General features: G+C 39.0%; 1 long non-coding RNA gene and 1 pseudogene across 2 annotated transcripts in view; one reads left to right on the plus strand and one right to left on the minus strand.

The window, feature by feature from the left end:
* LOC136845025 (uncharacterized) overlaps positions 1 to 20325 on the minus strand; it is a 356972-nt gene that overhangs the window by 254013 nt on the left and 82634 nt on the right. For both annotated transcript variants that reach the window (XR_010855044.1, XR_010855046.1), the window contains exon 2: positions 3340 to 3431. This is a non-coding gene — a long non-coding RNA (uncharacterized lncRNA). The remainder of the gene's footprint in view (positions 1 to 3339; positions 3432 to 20325) is intronic.
* Positions 4326 to 20325, plus strand: part of LOC136844559 (serine-rich adhesin for platelets-like) — a 67048-nt pseudogene continuing 51048 nt past the window's right edge.

Consider the following 20325-nt stretch of genomic DNA (forward strand, 5'->3'; position numbering starts at 1 on the left):
ACGATAAGACAACCGCTTCCTCCCAAACCCAACCCCGCTTCACCCTTCGGCATCCACCTTCCCATTCCATCCATTCCATAAGACCTTCCTTCCCGTTTCCCGTTCTTTTCCGTTCCTCTTCCCTAACACCATCCAATTAAAACCTCAGCGTCAATGACTTATTAATTAGTCAGCGGAATCTGAAAACCATGCAATAAATATATATATATATATATATATATATATATATATATATATATATATATATATATATATACATATATATATATATAAGTCAGAGACAGATTTCCAGTTACCATAAAAATATCTGACTGACCAGAAACCTTTAAATTCTGCTTGTACAATGCTCATGTCAGCAGAATGGTTTAAGCTGATATATTGGCGTTTCACAGCGGAGAACTTCCCTTAAGGAGAAAATGCCTTCAGTGCACCTCACGCGGTGCACTGTTTGGCAATATTTAAGGTTCTTTGCAGCGTCCCTTCGGCCCCCAGCTGCAACCCCTTTCATTCCTTTTACTCTACCTCCGTTCATCTTATCTTTCTTCCACATTACTTTCCACCCTCTCATAGCGACTGCTTCAAAGTGCAACTGCGAAGTTTTCCTCCTTTACACTTTTCAAACCTTTTACTCTCAATTTCCCTTTCAGCCCTGAATGACCTCATAGGCCCCAGAGCTTGGGCTTTGGCCTAAAATTTCTATTCCATTCCATTCCACAGCGGAAAATTATTTTCGTTTCAAAATTGGAATTTGAACCTGGTCAATGTTTTCTTTAAAAAAAAAAATTCAAAATTCGAATGGTAATCTTAGGGTGCGTCCTCACTACAGTATACCACGTCCCCAACACGCGGCGGCGACTTATCCCATACATGTCGCAAACAGGTTGAAAATAAGTCGACGACAGTAAGTTGAGAACGAATCTTTGGTCAGAGCTGGATAACCTAAAGAAGCGCTGGCTAACGCCACCAATAAGCAATTGACTTGTATTCAACCTGTTTGTGGCGTGTGAGCGATAAGTTACCGACGTGTGTTTATGACATGTTTTGCTGTAGTGCGGACGAACTTCATATTCATTTGCAGACATCAGGTCCAAGTTTGAGACCAAAACTCACGTTTAGTTTGAGATAACGATGTGATGATAACTGATGGCCCCTATGGTGGGCTTCTTGCTCCATATGAATAAAGTTCATCTTCTGAATAATAATAATAACATCAACTGGAAATAAGACTTAAAAAGCGGGGCATTCTAATGCGCATAAGTTCTACAAGATTACGAGCTAAACAATTCATCAAAATTGTACAGTACACTGGGTACGAATCAGACAAAATTATGGACTATACAGAATGGGACCGGAACTGGAATAAAAAATTTTGGCCATAGGCCATGCGCTGGGACCTACGAGGTCATTCCGCGCTGAAAGGGAAACTGAGAGTAAAAAGATTCTAAAGGTGTGACAGGATTAAGAACTCGCTGTTGCACTATGAAACAATTGTTAGCAGAGGGTTGAGGAAGGTGAAATGGAAGAAGGAGAATATGAACGGAGGCACAGTCAAAGGACTGAAAGGGGTTGCAGCTAGGGGCCGAAGGGACGCTGCCAAGAACCATGAGTAGTGCTTGCATTGCAATACACAGAATGGATCATTCCTGTATAGAATAAAATAAGGTGTTCTCGCCTACCCCAAAAAATTTCTAGATAAAAAAAGTCCTTAAATTGCAGTTACATCTTAACATTACCTCATACCTGCAGACCACGTGAAGCCTTCACTTACCTGGAAGAACAAAACAGAAAAGTTATATTATGCTTCTGAGTCACAGAGGTATCGAGTTAGTTTTTTTCAGAAATGATGCTTAAAACTGTTTCCAAAAACTGTAAAGATCTTTGAAGAACACAACTTTCCTTTCCATTAATAATAATAATAATAATAATAATAATAATAATAATAATAATAATAATAATAATAATAATAATAATAATAATAACAGGCTCCAATAATAATAATAATAATAATAATAATAATAATAATAATAATAATAATAATAATAATAATAACAATAAAAGCAAGCTCACAAAGGTTCGAGATATTAGGAGAAGAAAGAACACTATGAAGAATATGAAGAACAGTCACGTTCTTTAAAGAAGAGGTGCAGAAAATTCTTGATAAACTGCTAGAAATACGCCGAAACTCCTTATACGGCCTGCGAGGACTGCTGTACTGTCCTCCTCGGCAGGAGAAATGAACAAATCTTCACTTTTAAAAACCCTACCGCAAACTAATCTTACAGCAATTATATACAACCATCATCGTGAGTTCTTGTCGCTTCAGATGTTTTCCCTCTAATTTTTTTTCCAGAGGTTCTTTATTCCTCACTCCTTTGGACTGTGGAACAGCCGCCCAGAGAATGTCGTGCGATTGGAACCTCGGAAGTTCAAGCGAAGGTGCAATGCGTTCCTACCCCGATGCTATTCTTGCATTTGAATACATTTTTATCTATTTGTTAATTTATCAATTTATTTTTTTTTTTTTAATAAGTGGGATCTTCTTTCTGTAGTTCCCTTTGCCTCGCCTTCCTTCTTCCTAATGGACACCATAATATTCAAGTCAATGGCCCCCTTGGTGGGCTTGTTCCATATGAATAGGGTTCATCTGAATAATAATGATAATACACCAAGAAAAGCAGTCCTGGCTGCTATGAATGTTTCTCAAGGGTTTGAATGGGACCAATTACAATGTATTACAGACTCACTTCCCCCTGTTTTTCATTCATATTCTCGTTGCTGCCCTTGATAGATTTTACACTACTGCAAACCACTGTCACAAAATAAAAAGTGACCCCACTTCAGGAGCTGGAATTGGAAAATGAAATTTAGGCCAAAGGTCAAGCGCTGGGACCTATGAAGTCATTCAGCGCTGAAGGGAAACTGAGAGTAAAGACGGTCTGAAATGTGTAACAGGAGGAAAACTTCGCAGTTGCACTATGCAACTACTGTTAGGGGAGGGTGGAGAGTAAGATGGGAGGAGGAGAACATGAATGGAGGCAGTGTAAAAGGAGTGAAAGGGGTTGAAGATAGAGGCCAGAGGGACGCTGCAAAGGACCTTATGTAATGCCTACAGTGCACCGCCTGACGGCACTACCCCCCTACGAGGGTTACTTACGTCAGGCTAGTGACCAAACAAAAGATCAAAATACTCAGAACATTATGACAGATATAATGGCCTCTATTCTTATTTTAAACAAGGCGAAAGCATATAGCCAAAGCAGTAAATAGCTGTAAAACTCAGCTGGAATAAAGGCAAGTCTCGACTACGCATCTAATCAAAAGCCTAAAACTAATTCTTACCTTCAGACAGGAACACACTCGTCCTACTGGGACGCTCAAAAAGGGCTTCACACAAGTCATATCTGGAAGTCCAAACTGCGGTCCATCAGCCCCTGAAAATAATTATTCTTTCAGTGTGACGCAGGAAAATGGACAGTCATTAATCTGTAACTGATTCTCTCTCTCTCTCTCTCTCTCTCTCTCTCTCTCTCTCTCTCTCTCTCTCTCTCTCTCTCTCTCTCTCTCTCTCGTTCATAGGCCGAGTAAAAAGCCTCAATATAGCCATGTGGCTCAGTGCATACACAATATTACCAGGTGAAAATGCAGCTCACAGCTCTAACAGGAAAATTTAGTAACAACGTCCACCGGGGAGAAGTAGGTTCAAACCTGTAATATGAAAAGGGAACTTTCACCGTCAACTTGGAAAAAGGTAATTACCTCTCCCATGGAAAAATAATTCATACCGTCACCGTGGAAAAACGCAAATAACTCTGCCATAGAAAATAAACACATTTTGGAAGATCTTGTTTAAGTATATTTTCCATGGAGCACCATATGTTTTTTTATCCTATTTTCAATTTCCCCTTTAGACGGATCTGTGCATGGTAAAACGGGGGCCATTAATTCCTCTTTATCGTCCTCATATAGCTGCTGCACAAAAGCTAACGGCAAGTACGACAACAAGAGACGCCGACATTTTCTCTCTCTCTCTCTCGAATTCCAGTCCCAATCCATCACAAATATTTCAAACGGGAAGAAAGGTATCATCATACCCGATCTGCGTGATCTGCTTCCGAGCCATTCCAGGGCACGAGGGGACCTGGGCATCGGGCCTCGGGCAGGTGAAGAAGCCACCTCCCTTCCCAGGTACTGCTACTGCCCTCATTCCCTTCCAGGGACTCCTCTGGCTATAAAAGCATCCGAAGGCTTCCAGCGGCACCTCACTCACTCACTCGAGGGCCATCAGAGTCGCTTGAAGGAATCCCGCCCTCCTGGCCATCCTCAGAATGGCCTCTTGGATTAGCTTGGTAATATCACTTGGCAAGGATAACTTGGCATCTCTCTCTCTCTCTCTCTCTCTCTCTCTCTCTCTCTCTCTCTCTCTCTCTCTCTCTCTCTCTCTCATTTTATCCTAAAAAAGAACTTTCCTTCACTGACACCAGACAAGTCTGATCACTTTGGCAACCGAGTACGAACCAAAAATGAAGCCTTCATACAGCGCTTCCAGATGCCTTTTGAAAAGACTTAAGGTTCTTTGATAACAAGAGGAATGGAAAAAATTAAATCTGTAGACATTTATTTTTATATATATGCAACAAGTGATTTGTTTCTCCAATTAAGACTCCTGCCACTATCATTATTTTTAATAAGCAGGGGCAATATAAGCATTGTGTGATAAGTTTACTCTTCAGATAGACGAGGCAGTTGATGCCCTGAAAAAGACTCCAGAGTTACACAGTCACAGACACATTTTTATATATACTTACATTTTTAAGTATGTGTAGTGTATGTAAACATGTATGTAAAATTTTTAGTTATGCTTTATTAATATACACGTAATATACAAAAAGTTTAATTGGTTAAATGAATATCAATGTTTCCCCTTGAAAGCCATGCTGAAGAGAGCAGCCCTAAATTGCAAGGTTTTAATTGGGAAAATAAAACATACGAATATGTTAGAGACGCAACTGCTAACTTTGTACACAAAAATATTAGATAAAAGAAAATAATTTAAATAACATCTTTGATTAAGCAACTTCATAGTAACTGTATGACTTACAAACATAATAGACCTTTAAGAGGTTTTCACTACTGACAGACACCACATTACTTTACAGTTTATAAGTGAAGCACAAAATAAACTCTAGCCGATCTCATTTACAGGCAGTGTTGGCTGCTCTGGCGGATTAACACGCTCAGTTCTCCTGCACCAGATGCAGCTTACAACATACCTCAGGTTGGAACAGGAAGGCGTTCTCAATACTTCGTCCTTCATAGAGATGGAACTCCCAAGTATGGTTATGACACTGGAAAGGGCCTTTGAGAGTGCCAAGTCTACTGGGTTGGTCAACAAAGGAAGGTTTGGCTATGTTGACCCTGACGGCCATTCTGTGAATCTCAATACACAGCTGGTGAGGCTGGTTTTGTCCCAACTGGAGCTCACCTCCCACAACCACATCCTGACTTCCATGCAGCCCATGCTGCTGCAAGGGCTCGTCCACCTTTTGTTGATCCTCTCGCTAACCCAAATGCTGATGCTTCTTACGGTTTTCAGTTTGCTGAAGAAGGACAAACAAGATCAGAGCAAAGTGATGCCTCTGGAAATGTCGAGGATCTTACTCTTACACAGACGATGATGGAATCACAGAACCTACTCTTACACTGCAGGTCGTGGTACTGGCTTTGTTGTAGAAGGCAATGACCTTCCACTCTCACCTAAGACTCCTCAATCTTCTGGTTCTACTCCAGCAGCTACTCGACATTCCTCCTCAGCAAGCAGAATTTCCTCTAGTGGCACAGCAAGTACATTCTCAGGATCATCATTGTCTACCTCACCCTCAGTCACAACTTACACATCACCTGCTGCATCTCCTTCACCATCTTCTTCTCCCGCTGCTGCTGCTGGTGGTTCAACTGGAACATCTTCCCCTTCACAAACCTCATCTAACGATGATGGCTCTTACTCTTTCTCTTTCAATGCTGGTGACCATTCCCGTTCAGAATCTGCTGATGCTAACCTTAATGTACAGGGACAGTTTTCTTTTGTTGCTGATGATGGCGTCAGAAGAAGGGTTAATTATCGAGCTGGACCTAATACAGGATTCACTGCATCTGGAGATCATCTTCCAAGAGCCCCATCTTCAGCCACGCCTATCACTCGTCAAACACCTGCATCCCAAGGAACCACAGGTGTATTAACTTACGCTGCCCCATCTGCTTCTTCTCCAGGCTCTGCCATTACCACATCCTCTAGCCAACAACCATCTCCTTCTGCTCTTCGACCCCCTCTTCCTCAACTCCACATTTCCAAGAAGCTAATACTACTTGATCAGTTGAGATCAGATGGAAGTTATTCTTTTGGATATGAAACATCCAGTCATTCAAGGAAGGAAGCAGGTGACACCAATAACAATGTTGACGGAGACTTTGCCTTTGTTGCTGATGATGGTCAACGACGGCAGATCCAATATCAAGCTGGTTCTGACACTGGATTCATTGCTGAGGATCCCACATTCCAAAAGGTCCCATTGTCCCTGGTGCACCTTCAGGTCAACCTACAGGAAGGATTACACCTGTGCGAGAAGTCCCATTCATTGATCCACTAGCTAATTCCAATGCTGATGCCTCCTATAACTTTGCCTTTGACTCTGAACAGTATTCACGATCAGAGACTGCAGATGCTGATGGTAATGTTGGGGAACTTACACTGTAGTAGATGACGATGGAACTCGACGCACAGTTCACTTCCGTGCTGGACAAGGAATTGGTTTTGAAACAAATGAAGTTTCCTCCTCAAAAGGACCTGCTCCATCTACTTCATCACATAGTGCAACCTCTTCCTCAGCAACGTCCCAGTCAGGAAAATTCTCCTCATCAGTGTCTTCCTCAGCAGCAACATCATCTCTCATAGTGCAACATCATCTTCTGCTATAGTATACTCTGCTCCCTCTTCCCATCCATCTGCTCCAGAAAATTTCAGACTCACTCAGTATGATGCTTCAAAGAACCCAAACAAGTTTGGCTATGTTCTCACTTTCAATTAAGAAGACCTAAACATCTCCTCTCAAATGGCAATTTGAGTTGCAGTTTTCCTTCAAATGAAATTCTATATATCTTAACATGTAACACAGATCTGGCCTCTTTCTAGTCAACTTCAAATTGCCATGCCATTTGTACAATCTACTGTATCATATTTTTTTACAATTATAGCACCTGCGATACCAATAGAACTATAGTTATTGCAAATCAAAAATAACAATAAAAATATGCAGATTCATAAGCATTTATTATCCATACTTATTCACAGTTATAAACCCAAACACATCACAAGATAACTACTCAACATTAATTTCTTTGACTTCCTAACTCAGCCACAGACATGGTAATATCACACATGCACAGAATGACACACTAACAAAAGTACTTGTGGAACAAAAGATGAAAGGTAGACGACCAGTGGGACACACCCAGCACATGATGGAAAGATCACCTCCAGGTAACAACATATGCACACAATATAGAAGATCCACACACAGACATCACAAAAAACAAAGTTGTGTCCAGGGCAACCAGACAAGAGCAAAGAAGTCAACAGTGAAAACTAAAAGTCAACATACAGGGTGAGTAATAACCATCGTATTCATATTTTCTTTGGAAAATAACTTTTCCATTGGCACATATCCTCTCAGTATTTTTAGGTTACAAGCTCTTACATGCTCACAAATCATGATCTACAAGTCATTTTAGTGCTACAAACTGAAAACTCTACCAATCACAAAAAACCTTTTCACATACTTTTAAAGAACCTTTGTCTGCTCCAAAACAGACAATATAGAAAGCATTATTTGACAGTATGAATTCTTCTCTTTCTCTTATTAGTTTAACGCCCCAGTTGGGGTCAATCTTTTTAAAGAGCCTCCTCCAACTGTTCCTATTTTGAAAGTCTAAAATACCCACTACTTTTGAGTACCAAGTACATGACGACTTAATCTAAACCATCACACCTTATTACTCCTGAAACTCCCAGCTTTAGTGTTTCCAAGGTCTATTTCCGTCCACTCAGAGTTTTCTGTGAATGCGTGCATGTACTAATAATAGTATTAGTAGTAGATGGGATTTTTTTAAGCATATTTTTTCCCTGTACCATATGAATACGATCAATTTTTTCCTATCTTAAATTTCCCCTTTAAAACGTTGGCTATTAATTCCTCTTCATCATCCTGATATGACTGCCGCAAAAAGCTGACACCAAGGAGGCAACAAAAGGTACCAACTGCCCGCTGCTAATGAAGTGCTGTAAAAACTCACAGCATCTCTGCTGCACGTTCAAACCTGCTCACATGCTGGAATTTCTTCTTTCATTTACTAGCTAGTTACAGCAACTTGACACAGCTCACAGTTGTTAGGTGCGTAGATCTCTCCCGGAATACTGAGCCAACCCAGCTGTGATGGGGTCAAGAAAGATGGGCGTGGAACTAGCAACATAACCCTACATGAACTCGAATCACGTATTATTTACATCTTAAAATAAAATACTTAGAAATAATCTCAGGATTATGTTGACAAATACCGTAACATTTTTCTAGCATCAATAACCCTAGCTGTTCCAATCACATATATATATTATATATATATATATATATATATATATATATATATATATATATATATATATATATATATATATATATATATATATATATATATATATATATCGTCACTGTCATCCAATTCTTTATTGCTCTACAGAAACGAGCAGTAACATTTCCTATAATCACACGTTTCCTTAATCTTCCTCTTCAAAATCAAATAAGAAAGGAACCTCCATAAGCAATGCAAATACACATTAATAATTTTTAATCATGATTACCTCTTGAGTTCATTGAGTCTCAATAAACATTAAACAGCTGCATATGAGAACAGCTGATAAGTTCATTCAATATCATATACTGTATATGTCACACTGCCATGTTCAAATGCATATTTGATTACAATTATATTTTTTATTACAATTATATTTTATATGGGATGCAAATTCCTCCTGTGTCATAGAGGTCTGATAACCATCTGATAAAATTACCCACATGTTCATCCAAATTGCAGTATAAATTAATAATGCTACAGTTTAATCTTAGTCAACAACATTTTAGCTCACTTCAATCATTTTCTAGCGGAAAATTAAGTCTACTGTACAGTCACTGGTGGCATAAAAGAAATCTTGACCAGTGTACAGATACTGGCAAACACGCCTCTCCATGTTAACAAGAAAAAAGATGCAATCCATTCTTGATCAATTTTATACAAGTCAGCTGCTGAATGCCTACTAAATTCCTGAGTCATTTCGTCGGTTTTCGTTATCGACGAACAACAAAGGACACAGACCAAAGCGGAACAATTCCAGAGGATCCAGACCTTTTACCATACCAGGGACGAGCAAATGTTGACAGGACACTCGATATGGCACAACACCTGACAGCAGGCGAAACAGTCTAACGAGTTGGTCAATATTCAGTCATGACGACAATCATTTTGGACAGAAGCAACAAGGATCTTCCAGTCACAATAAAATAACAACAAACTTTATGTTCACAGAGAATGAACAATTTTCATTATTCTACGTCACTGACTGGAATGGTTTCTCCTAAACAGAATCTCATTCTGGGGAAAAACTTTTTTTTCAGAATACTGTTCTTTCTGGGATAGGGCAAACACCACAGTGAATCAGCATATAAATTCGAATGCAATATAGACATCACTGAAACAAAGTCGAATGAGTTAAAAAAAGATTTTCAAGAATATTTATCATTATTGTCTTCTTGCATTGTATGAACACCCATTCTCAACAGAACTGAAGTACAATTGTGTCACAGTTACCGCAGAAGCCAGCCCTTTCCAAAAATATCACACTGCTGATCTTATTCAAAACTTGTTGTTTAAAATTTCTTTGAGGGAAAAAGTCAAATTACATTTTATGCACAAACTGCATAACTGACAAATTATGCTTTTAATTATTCATTTCTGACACATAAATGCTGTGTCATTTTCTACATGACACGGACCTACTTAATTATTACATCCAGCTGTTACCAACTGGCTGAAATGCCTGTTACCATTAACAATATAACAAATATTTTCATTCATAGCAATATATGTTTGCAACATGCTTTGCAATGTCAGCAAATCTATAGCAGACACAATGCCATATGCACTAATAATCATATTTTGATCTTATGCAAACAACAAGAGGAGGAAATGCTAAAGAAAAGAAAATCGAGAGAAACTCGGCAAGTTTTTTGGGACAAATCCTGCCCGTCCACAGAAGAACACCTTCCCTGAGGTCATGTTATGCAGCTCAAGCATTCCTTCCATCCAAGGAAAACCAATTTATCAAAATTGTTTCCCAAGGACTTTGCCAGCACGTCCTTCGTCAATCATACGATGCAAACTTGAGACAGAGAGAGAGAGAGAGAGAGAGAGAGAGAGAGAGAGAGAATTCAACATCTAAATTTCCCTTCCACAAAGAAGAAGCTACTCAATTACTTGAGATGTTCAAACACTGACTTCCTTAGTATCTCCACTTATTCGCCTATTCTGTAAGTCACTTCTTGTCTCCTGCTCCCAAATACATAGACAATTGAACTGCTTCTGTTCTTCAATGTATATCGACGTTCGAACTCCATCTCCTGGTTTCTATTTATCCCCTTAACCTTTCTTTTATTCCCATTTAGCCTCAACTAGATCCTCTTAATAACGCCTAAAACCTTTCATACTTTTTGCCAGCTGCTCTTCACTTCTGTCGTGCAGTACTATATAATACGGGAAACAAATGCCAGTCAACCTCCATCGAAGACTCAATACCTTATCTCAAAACTTTCATACTGCGTCAAATATCCTTTACCTACACTTTGTTACATCACTCCATCAATATCAAATAGCCATGGAGGAAACACATACTTGTTTCAGAGCCATATTCACACCTCTATCATACAAACCTTTTATTCCATGCATTCTTTACCTCCTTTTCTCTGTCTCTCCGTCACAACATTCATCTAGGTCCAGCTATACCACATACACCTTTTAACAGTAGTATTAATCTTGACCTCCAACTGTCCCTCAAAACACTTGAGCTCCATTTCTCTTCTTTGTCTACACTCTTCCCATATCCATCTCTTTGCCACTTTAATTACCATCTCAATCGAAATCCTTACTCTTTCCTTCATACAAATAGTCACAATATGCACCTAGATTTTGTACACTAATCTACTTTAATTGCACATACACACACACATACTTATATGTAAACATACATTTGTGAGTGAAGTGTAAATCTCTTCACTGAGAATGAAAATAATTTCAGGCATACAAAAGGTCTCCTTTTCCCCACTAAAATTCAGAACCGAGTAAACTATTTATATTAATATCTGGGCTGAGACACAAACACCAAAGAGGCCGACTTTACCACAATAAAAATCAGACGAAAACGGCGACGGGTTCTCTCTCTCTCTCTCTCTCTCTCTCTCTCTCTCTCTCTCTCTCTCTCTCTCTCTCTCTCTCTCTCTCTCTCTCGAATTCCAAGCCTCATCCATCTCCAAATATTTCAAACGAGAAGAAAGGTATCATCATGGAAGATCTGCGTGATCTATTTACTGGCCATTCAGGGTACGAGGGGATCTGGGCATCGGGCCTCGGGCAGGTGAAGAAGCCACCTCCCTTCCCAGGTACAGCTGCTGCCCTCATGCCCTTCCAGGGACTCCTCTGGCTATAAAAGCATCCGAAGGCTTCCAACGGCACCTCACTCACTCACTCGAGGGCCATCAGCATCGCTTGAAGGAATTCCGCCCTCCTGGCCATCCTCAGAATGGCCTCTTGGATTACCTTGGTAATATCACTTGACGAGGATAAGTTGGCATCTCACTCTCTCTCTCTCTCTCTCTCTAAGTTCTTCATGTTATGCGCTTTATCGACCGTCCAGTTTATCCTCAAAAAGAACTTAACTTCAATGACACCACACAAATAATATCACTTTGGCCATCGAGTAAAAATCAATAGGAAGCCTCTATACGGTGTTTCCAGATGCCATTTGAAAAAGCTTAAGGTTCTTTGATAATGTGGGAAATGGAGAAACAAAACCACAGGTACGTATACGTGCACATATTTACAAAATAAATCTGTAGAGATTTATTTTGTATAAATATGCACCAATACTTAACTGTGGATTTGTTTCTCCGTTTAAGACTCATGCCACTAAGATTATTTTCAATAAATTGCAGCAACGTAAGCATTGTGTGATAAATTTACTCTTCAGATAGATGAGGCAGTTGATGCCATGTAAAAGACTCCAGAGTTACACAGTCACAGACACACACACACATACAGTATATATATTAACATTTTATACAGGGTATATGTAATGTGTATAAACATGTATGTAAAATTTTTAGTTATGTTTTATTAATGTACGGAATATTCACAAAGTTTAATTGGTTAAAGGACTGTCAATGGTTACTCTTGAAGTGATACTCAAAAAGAGCGGCCCAAAACTGCAAAATTTTAATTGGGAAATATAAGAAATCCGTAAATCTTTGGGAAATATAAGAAATCCGTAAATCTTTGGGAAATATAAGAAATACGTAAATCTTTGGAAATATAAGAAATCAATAAATCTTTGGGAAATATAAGAAATCCGTAAATCTTTGGGAAATATAAGAAATACGTAAATCTTAGAGACGTTACTCATAACTTTGTACACAAAAATATCATATAAAGAAAATAATTTAAATAACATCTTTGATTAAGCAACTTCATAGTAACTGTATGACTTACAAACATAATAGACCATCAAGAGAATTTCACTAGTGACAAACACCACATTACTTTACAGTTTATAAGTGAAGCACAAAATAAACTCTGGCCGATCTCATTTACAGGCAGTGTTGGCTGCTCTGGCAGTTAGCACGCTCAGTTCTCCTGCACCAGATGGAGCTTATAACATACCTCAGGTTGGAACAGGAAGGCGTTCTCAATACTTCGTCCTTCATAGAGATGGAACTCACAAGTATGGTTATGACACTGGAAAGGGAGCCTTTGAGAGTGCCAAGTCTACTAGGGTTGGTCAACAGAAAGGAAGGTTTGGCTACGTTGACCCTGACGGCCATTCTGTGAATCTCAATACACAGCTGGTGAGGCTGGTTTTGTCCCAACTGGAGCTCACCTCCCACAACCACATCCTGACTTCCGTGCAGCCCATGCTGCTGCAAGGGCTCGTCCACCTTTTGTTGATCCTCTCCGCTAACCCAAATGCTGATGCTTCTTACGGTTTCCAGTTTGCTGAAGAAGGACAAACAAGATCAGAGCAAAGTGATGCCGCTGGAAATGTCCGAGGATCTTACTCTTACACAGACGATGATGGAATCACAAGAACCTACTCTTACACTGCAGGTCGTGGTACTGGCTTCGTTGTAGAAGGCAATGACCTTCCACTCTCACCTAAGACTCCTCAATCTTCTGGCTCTACTCCAGCAGCTACTCGACGTTCCTCCTCAGCAAACAGAATTTCCTCTAGTGGCACAGCAAGTACATTCTCAGGATCATCATTGTCTACCTCACCCTCAGTCACAACTTACACATCACCTGCTGCATCTCCTCCACCATCTTCTTCTCCCGTTGCTGCTGCTGGTGGTTCAACTGGAACATCTTTCCCTTCACAAACCTCATCTAACAATGATGGCTCTTACTCTTTCTCTTTCAATGCTGGTGACCACTCCCGCTCAGAATCTGCTGATGCTAACCTTAATGTACAGGGACAGTTTTCTTTTGTTGCTGATGATGGCGTCAGAAGAAGGGTTAATTATCGAGCTGGACCTAATACAGGATTCACTGCATCTGGAGATCATCTTCCAAGTGCCCCATCTTCAACCACACCTATCACTCGTCAAACACCTGCCTCTCAAGGAACCACAGGTGTATTAACTTACGCTGCCCCATCTGCTTCTTCTCCAGGCTCTGCCATTACCACATCCTCTAGCCAACAACCATCTCCTTCTGCTCTTCGACCCTCCTCTTCCTCAACTCCACATTTCCAAGAAGCTAATACTACAGCCAGTTGAGATCAGATGGAAGTTATTCTTTTGGATATGAAACATCCAGTCATTCAAGGAAGGAAGCAGGTGACACCAATAACAATGTTGACGGAGACTTTGCCTTTGTTGCTGATGATGGTCAACGACGACAGATCCAATATCAAGCTGGTTCTGACACTGGATTCATTGCTGAGGATCCCACATTCCAAAAGGTCCCATTGTCCCTGGTGCACCTTCAGGTCAACCTACAGGAAGGATTACACCTGTGCGAGAAGTCCCATTCATTGATCCACTAGCTAATTCCAATGCTGATGCCTCCTATAACTTTGCCTTTGACTCTGAACAGTATTCACGATCAGAGACTGCAGATGCTGATGGTAATGTTAAGGGAACTTACACTGTAGTAGATGACGATGGAACTCGACGCACAGTTCACTTCCGTGCTGGACAAGGAATTGGTTTTGAAACAAATGAAGTTTCCTCCTCAAAAGGACCTGCTCCATCTACTTCATCACATAGTGCAACCTCTTCCTCAGCAACGTCTCAGTCAGGAAAATTCTCCTCATCAGTGTCTTTCTCAGCAGCAACATCATCCTCTCATAGTGCAACATCATCTTCTGCTATAGTATACTCTGCTCCCCTCTTCCCATCCATCTGCTCCAGAAAATTTCAGACTCACTCAGTATGATGCTTCAAAGAACCCAAACAAGTTTGGCTATGTTCTAACTTTCAATTAAGAAGACCTAAACATCTCCTCTCAAATGGCAATTTGAGTTGCATTTTTCCTTCAAATGAAATTCTATATATATCTTAACATGTAACACAGATCTGGCCTCTTTTCTAGTCAACTTCAAATTGCCATGCCATTTGTACAATCTACTGTATCATATTTTTTTACAATTATAGCACCTGCGATACCAATAGAACTATAGTTATTGCAAATCAAAAATAACAATAAAAATATGCAGATTCATAAGCATTTATTATCATACCTATTCAAAGTTATAAAATTCAAACACATCACAAGATAACTACTCAACATTAATTTCTTTGACATCCTAACTCAGCCACAGACATGGTAATATCAGCCACATGCACAGATATGACACTAACAAAAGTACTTGTGGAACAAAAGATGAAAGGTAAACGACCAGTGGGTCACCCAGCACATGATGGAAAGATCACCTCAAGGTAACAACATATGCACATAGTATTGAAGATCCACACACAGACATCACACAAAACAAAGTTGTGTCCAGGGCAACCAGACAAGAGCAAAAAGTCAACAGTGAAAACTAAAAGTCAACATACACAGTGGGTAATAACCATCGTATTCATATTTTCTTTGGCAAATAACTCTTCTGTTAGCACAGATCCTATCAGTGTTGTTAGGTTACATGCTCTTACTTCATCATAAATCATGATCTACAAGTCATTTTTAGTGCTACAAACTAAAACTCTACCAATCACAAAAAACCTTTTGAACACAAACTTTTAAAACCTTTGTCTGCTCCAACACAGACAATATGATTCATAATTTGACAGTATGACATTCTTCTCTTTCTCTTATTAGTTTAACCCCCAGTTGGGTCAATCTTTTTAAAGAGCCTCCTCAACTGTTCTATTTATAAGTCTAAATTACCCACTACAATTCAGTACCAAGGATGAGACTTAATCCAAACCATCACACTTTATGAATCTTGAAACTCACAGCTTTAGTGTTCCAGGTCTTTTCCGTCACTCAAGTCTTCTGTGAATGCGTGCATGTACTAGTAATAGTAGTAGTAGTAGTTGGAATTTGTTTAAGCATATTTTTTCCTGTACCATATGATAAAGATCAATTTTTTCCTATCTTAAATTTCCCCTTTAGACGGATCTGTGCCTAGTAAAACGTTGACTATTATATCCTCTTATCCTGATATGGATGCTGCACAAAAGCTGACACCAAGGAGACAACGTTGAGACCAACTGCCGCTATTAATGAAGTATTGTAAATTAACTCCACAGCATCTCTGCTGCGTGTTTATCCTGCTCACATGCTGGAATTTCTTCTTTCATTTTACTAGCCAGTTGACAGCTTTGACACAGCTCAAGTTGTTGGTCCGAGATCTCTCCCGGAATTTTGAGCCAACCCAGCTGTGATGGGGTCAAGAAAGGTGGGCGTGGAACTAGCAACATAACCTACATAACCCGAATCAAGGATTATTTACATCTAAAAATAAAATACTTGGAAATAATCTCACGATTATGTTGACAAATACCGTAACATTTTTCTAGTATCAATAATCCCTAGCTGTTCCAATCATCTCTCTCTCTCTCTCTCTCTCTCTCTCTCTATCTCTCTCTCTCTCTCTCTCTATATCCACTGTCATCAATTCTTTGTTGGTCTACATAGAAATATAGGCAACAACATTCCTATAATCATATGTTTCATAATCTTCCTCTTCAAAATCAAATGAAAAGGAACCTCCATAAGAAATGCAAATACACATTAATAACTTTTAATCATGATTACCTCTTGAGTTCATTCAATCTCAATAAACATTAAACAGCTGCATATGAGAACAGCTGATAAATTCATTCAATATCATATACTGTATATGTTATATGCCATGTTCAAATGTTTATTTGATTACAATTATAGTTTTTTATTATAATTATATTTTTATGCAATTCAAATTCCTCCCTGGCAGTAAGGTCTGATAACCATCTGTAAAAATTACAAGATTTCGATAACTGCAGTATAAATTAATAACATATCAGTTTAATCTTAGTCAACAACATTTCAGCTCACTTCAATCATTTTCTTCGGAAAATTAAGTCTACTGAAACTATCACTTATGGCATAAAGAAATCTTGCCATTTTCATTTACTGCCAAACAGCCTCTCCATGTTAACAGTTTAAAAAGATGCAATCCATTCTTTATCAATTTTATGCAGTCAGCTGCTAAATACCTACTAAATTCCAGTTATTTCGTCGGTTTTCGTTATCGATGAAGTTTATAACATACCAAAGGGGAACAATTCCAGACGATCCAGACCTTTTACCATACCAGGGCCGGGCAAATGTTGACAAGAGCATTTGAGAGGTACAACACCTGACAGCAAACGAAACATTCTAAAGGTTTGGCAACATTCAGTCAAGACGACAATCATTGTGAAACCAAGAAACAACAAGGATCTTGAGTACAATAAAATCACAACAAACTTTATCTTCCCACAAATGAACAATTTTCATTATTCAGCCGTCACTGACTGCAAGGGTTTCTCCTACCTTTGTTGAACCTCATTATGGGAAAAATGTTTATTTCAAATTCTTGTTCTTTCTGGAGAAGGACAGCCACAGTGAGCAAGCACAGAAATTCGAGATGCAATAGAATCACTGAAAAACAAAGTCAGATAAAGTTAAGAGGCATTTTCAGAATATTTATCATTTTGTCTTCTTGCATTGTACGAACGCCCATTCTCAACAGAACTGAAGTGCAAGCTGTAAAGCAATGAAGGAAAATGAGGCCCTTTCCGTGATATCCAAACAGGATCTTATTCCACAAACTAAATTGCTTCAAAAATTTCTTTGAGGGGAAAAGTCAAATTACATTGGAGAGGAGGAAACTGCTTTAAGCTGACAAAGAACAGACCCCTTTTAAGTTATTCATTTCTGACACATAAATGCAGTGTGGTCATTTTTCAACATTATGTCTGGAATCCTTAATTAATACATCTACTGTTATGCAACTGACTGAATTTGAACTTCCATTAACAATGTTAATTTTTTCATTCATGGCAAACATATGTTTGCGAAACGCATGTTCTGCCTGGAATTTAATCAGCAAATCTAAAATTCAATTTCTTACCATATGCACTAATAATCATAATTTTGATCTTATAGCAAACAAAATAGGTGCAAATGCTAAAAAAAAGAAAATCGCAAGTAGAAACTCAGCAAGTTTTAGTTGTTGTGAGCACTAATCCTGCCATATACGTCCACAGAACGGTATCATTGCTGAGGTCATGTTATGCAGCTCAAAGCGTTCCTTCCATGGGTATCAGAAAACACAGTTTATCAAAATTGTTTCCCACAAGGACTTGTGGGTTTGTCTTCGTCCAGCAAAGCAAAAATCTGTGACCCAAAATAAAAATAAACATGAATGCAGTCTTGAAGAAATTCAACATCTAAATTTCCTTCCACAAAGGACAAGCGCTAGTCAATTACCAGAAGTTCAAACAAAGCATCCTTAGTATCTCCACTTAATGACTATTCTTTGAGTCACTTATTGTCTGGAGCTCCCAAATACCTGAAACAATCGAACTCCCTTCTGTTCTTCAATGTATATCAATTAACTCCATCTCCTGGTTTCCATTTATCCCATAACCTTTCTTTTATTTTTGGTGATCCTCTTAATACCGTAAAAACCTTTCATACTTTTTGGCAGCTGCTCTTAACTTCTGTAATTGCAGTACTGCTCATTCCAAACAAATGCCAGTCTTCCTCCATCGCTACTCTGATTATCTCAAAACTTTCATATTGCATCAAATATCCTTTACCTACACTTTTAGCAAACTCCATCAATATCAAATAGCCATGGAGGAACACATACTTGTTTCAAAGAAGAAGAACCTCTATCAGAACAAACCTTTTATTCCATGCATACTTTACCTCCTTTTCTCTGTCTTCCGTAAACATTCATCTAGCAATCAAATGGATTACATTCAGCTCCAACTGTCCCTTGACGATCCATTTCTCTTCTTTAACAGACACTCTTCCCTGCCATCTCTTTGCCTTAACATCTCAAAGAAATGTTACTCTTTCCCAGCCATACAAATAGTCATCAAGATGAAACTAGATTTTGAAACAAAACTTCTAATTGCCACGGTCACATACTTCAGTCTAAACATACATTTGTCAGTGAACAATCCTGCAAATCTCTTCACTGAGAAAAGAACATAATTGGAGGCATAAAAAGTTCTCCTTTTCCCCACTAAAATTCAGAACCAAGTAAACTATTTATATTAATATCTGGGCTGAGACACAAACACCAATGAATTTATGGACAACAAAATCAGACAGAAAACTGGCGACAGGTTCTCTCTCTCTCTCTCTCTCTCTCTCTCTCTCTCTCTCTCTCTCTCTCTCTCTCTCTCTCTCTCTCTCTCTCATTCCATGACAGCCTCATCCATCTCAAATATTTCAAAGAAGGAAGGTATCATCATGGAAGATCTGCGTGATCTGTTACTGGCCATTCCAGGGTGCGAGGGATCTGGGCATCGGGCCTGGGGCAGGTCCAAGCCACCTCCCTTCCCAGGTACGAGCTCCTGCCCTCATGCTTCCAGGGACTCCTCTGGCTATAAGCATCGAAGGCTTCCAACGGCAGCTCACTCACTTGAGGCCATCAGCATCGCTTGAAGGAAATTCCGCCCTCCCAGCCATCCTCAATGGCCTCTTGGTTAGATTGGTAATAGCACTCCAACGATGTGAGGATAAGTTCTTTTTCTCACTCTTTCTCTCTCTCTCTAAGTTCTTCATGTTATGCGCTTTATCGACCGTCCAGTTTATCCTCAAAAGAACTTATATCAATGACACCACACAAATAATATCACTTTGGCCAGAGAGTAAAAAGCAATGAGGAAGCCTCTACTAGAGTGTTTGCAGATGCCCTTTGAAAAGGCTTAAGGTTCTTTGATAATGTAGGAAATGGAGAAACAAAATTTACAGGTACGTATACGTGCACATATTTACAAAATAAATCTATGTATATTTATTATGTATAATATATATATATTCAACATTAACTGTGGATTACGGTTTTCCGTTTAAAGAAAAAATGCCACTAAATTATTTTCAATCAAACATTGCAGCAACGTAAGAAATTGTGTGACCAAAATAACTCCAATAGATAGGCAGTTGATGCCATGTAAAAGACTCAGAGTTACACAGTCAAGACAACACACATACGAGTATATATACTGCAACATTTTATACAGGGTATATGTAATGTGTATAAACATGTATGTAAATTCTTGATTATGTTTATTAATATACACGGAATATTCACTACATTTAATTGGTTAAAGGACTGTCTTGGTTACTCTTCCAAATAGTACATTATTTTCCACCAAAACTGCAAAATTTTTAATTCCAATGATATAAGAAATCAAAAACTTTGCAAATATACACAAACCGTAAATCTTTGGGAAATATAACACACAC

Source organism: Macrobrachium rosenbergii, chromosome 13, assembly GCF_040412425.1.
Source record: "Macrobrachium rosenbergii isolate ZJJX-2024 chromosome 13, ASM4041242v1, whole genome shotgun sequence".
Taxonomy (NCBI): domain Eukaryota; kingdom Metazoa; phylum Arthropoda; class Malacostraca; order Decapoda; family Palaemonidae; genus Macrobrachium; species Macrobrachium rosenbergii.